The sequence below is a fragment of the Aplidium turbinatum genome, chromosome 18 (assembly GCF_918807975.1).
Source record: "Aplidium turbinatum chromosome 18, kaAplTurb1.1, whole genome shotgun sequence".
Taxonomy (NCBI): domain Eukaryota; kingdom Metazoa; phylum Chordata; class Ascidiacea; order Aplousobranchia; family Polyclinidae; genus Aplidium; species Aplidium turbinatum.
In genome coordinates, this window is record NC_137489.1 from 13,802,875 (window position 1) to 13,806,438 (window position 3,564).

The window sequence follows — 3,564 nt, forward strand, 5'->3', positions numbered from 1 at the left end:
GTCTAGGCTCTAGGAGTTCCGCAAGTTTACATTCACATCCGAGAGTCTATTTTATTATTATATGCATATTGTTTAAATATAATCAAATATTGATTAGGTTTGCCACTATTAATAAATTTGCTACACTTTAACACGTTCGTTGCGATCCCGAATTTTCGTTGTTTTCTTGTGGTGCGATTACCTTTAACTTTCTGCTTTCCCGCCAAATTTCGTCGACATGTTTTCTTCGCTTTAAGAAGTTCTTTCAGATAGTTTAATCGTTTGTACACCGGTGGGTCAAATCGCCGTGAACGTGTTCGAGATGGGGTTCCTTGAGCTTTTGGAATGTTTCATGGGCTCCGTTCCACCAAAAAGGTTGAAAACCACTGGTCTATAGTTAGACCTACCATACGTCCCGGTTTGGCCGGGACAGTCCCGGTTTAAACGTCTGTCCCGGTGTCCCGTCCCGGAATTTTACTTTGGTGAAATTTTCAAAATTAACTCCAACCTGATGCAAAATTATGAAATATTTCCGTCCCAAAAGGCTTAACTTTGCTTTAACTCGAGGCTTATTTTAATATCTTAATTTTTTTAGCTTATTAGGTTGAGTAAAATATCGCGCATAGCTTGAAAAATCCTTTAGTTAGGGAATAATGAGTGTCATTTATTGCGTCATTATTCTATTGACTTCAATGAAACGATAAAGCCAATGGTTTCTGAATGCATCCCCCTATAAATGTTTGATTTGTGAGTTTTTATTTCTTTGTTCTCAGTGTTTGTTCTTTTTTTTTCTTATAAATGTCTGATTTGTGACTTAGTGTTGCTTAAATTAACATGTATTTTCCTTTAAATAAAGTAATAAAAATTTTTATTCAATCTAAGTAGAATACTTTATTATGCAATATTAAAGCTTATAAATATAAACATGGAATAAAAATTTGCCAAGCTCAGGCCTTCGGCCTTTCGTCCAGTTATTTCATGCATAGTTTTGAGTTTGTCCCGGATTATGCCCAAGAAATTAAGGTAAGTCTATCTATAGTGCAAATTCAATTAGCAATTGAAACAGCGATTGGAAACCTCTTACGTGTGCGGCGTCCGAACACAATGTCAGCTGCAACTCAGTCAATTCGCTTTCAAGCTGTTTCACGTGCGTTTATTACCAGATCTGTCAACTCTGAGTTGTTAAAGTGATATCCGTTTGTGTATCGATAAAGGAGTAGGCCTAGTCTATATCCTGATGTGCTAAAAGTCGCTGAAGTTACATCCATCTTTAAAAGTGATTCCAGGAAAAATGTTTTGCAATTAGGCTACAGGCTCATATCACTCTTGTCCCCTCTGACCAAAATATGCAAAAAATGCCTATTTGAACAAATGTACGACTACCCATGTGTTTGCTTTAGGCTCCACCCAGCCTACTGCAAAGGTTTTACAGTATTAAGAAAACACCGTACTGGTAACTTTTCAATTATTTTTCCAAACAAATATTCTTTAAATATGTTCTACACAGGGATATCTAACCAGATATCCCTGGCTCTACATAACATTTGCTAACTGTCTGCAAAACATTTGCTAACTGTGATGCACTACAAAACTTTTTGCTATTTTAAAAAGAACCGCATGTTAAACACGGGCCCACCGACCTTCTATTGTCGTGAAAGTAAGGTCATCGCTGTCAGTGCCGGATTAACCATTAGGCAAAGTAGGCACGTGCCTACAGGCCAGTCAAAAATCCAGGCCACTTTAAAATCAGTAGAAATTTGGCCATGTTTTCAAAATAATTATTTTCTAAACTAATAAGTATTTATCTTAATAGCTCTGTTTTTCCAGATGAATTAAAGGTTGCAAAAACCGTTAAAAAAAGACGAATGGAAACTTGTTGTTTCTCGGCAGTCGAGTGTAGCAAGAACTCAGCGATAGACACCCATGTTTCGCCCATGAGGCTGGGCTTATCAGTACCGCACCACTAATTTGCGTTTTCAATCGCAAAAACGCGCAAAGTTGTTATTTAGTTAGGCATATGACCAAGTTTTTGCACGGTACTCAGTGCAGGAAATGGAATGGAAGACAGATTTTGGGATGGAAGATGGAAAATGTCAAGGATGGAAAGGAATGGAAGATCTTGATGATGGGATGGAAGACAATCTTCCATCATTTCACCCCAATTCCATCATACGACACTTGTGTTCTATGTTTGGAGATTCTCGTGGGTTTTGTTTCGAGAAGGCAGTTAAACGAAATAGATTTTTGTACGAAAAACTACAATGGCAAAATTGATAGAAAACAGAAGGAAACAAAACAAAAATGTCTCAAAAGTAAACGTTTGAAAGTATTTGCAACCTGAACAAAAGTAATGTTGCTTCTCAAGTATTTTCGTTACTTTTTTATCTTCTCCAACGTAGACTATTTCTACAGTTTCTTTAACTTTGCTGCGTGTTGTTTCTTTCTGTATTATTTTATACAATCAATCTACGCTTCTAGTTCTAACACCAAACGGTACGTAGGCTAATCCTTAGGAAAATGCTGCTGTTAATTTTTAGCTTAAATTTAGCCTATGGTTTTTAGGTTTATTTGTGGCATATTCAACGTGGAGATCACAAAATGTGAAGATGGAAGAGATTTCTGAGATGGATTGGAAGAAAATGTCAGGATGGAGATGGAAAAAACGTCTCCCATTTCATTCCATCCCATACCCTGTGTTATAGTTGCAACAACGATCTTTCTGACAATGATTTGGCATCACTGATAATTCTAATTTTTAGTTGGCAACCCTGATTTTCGGGCCACTTATAAAATGTGCCTACAGGCCATCAGACCCTTAATCCGGCACTGATCGCTGTGAGCCTTCGTATCCTCTTTTTTAGATATCCTTGGCAAAATCAGTTCTTAACAGAGGGCTATTTATGGTAAAACGGTAAAGGTGGTCCCATACTTGATTCAAGTGTCGGATATGAGAAGATAAGGTTCTCATTGTGCTAAGCCTTTGGCACTAACGAGAGTAGGGTGGCCAGTTCCTTTCTCTCGGCCGCCTTTACTTCAGCAACTACGGCCTACGCCAACCCAATTAATACACACTGGGTGAAGGAGAGGTGAGCGCGTTTTCAACAACCAGCTGATGCTGGGAGTCGAACCAGGTTTGCATAATTAGAAAACCAACGCCTTATCCGTTGCGCTATCCCACCGCTATTTACGGTACCGGTAGCATAAACCGGGTGTCGTTTTTTGTTGAAAAAAATGAAGATGTAAGCCTCCAACAATGCAAGGTTTGCTTACTTGAAATATGAAATCAAGAACAAAAAATGTCTCAGACAGGCGCGGATTTATGGGGGGGGCCCAGGGGGCCCGGGCCCCCCCCGAAATTTTGTGAGAAATTGTTGAAATTGTATGTTTCCGCATCAAATGGTTTGATATGCTTCTAAACAGCCAATATTAGTCCCACGGGGACTTAACTTATCCCGGGGGGAAATAATTTTTTGTTATTATTATGGTTGAAATTATCCATCGATCAGACTCCGTTATTTTCTTCTGATTTCCAAATTTTCTGGCCCCCCCCGAAAAAAACGCCTAGATCCGCGCCTCTCTCAGACT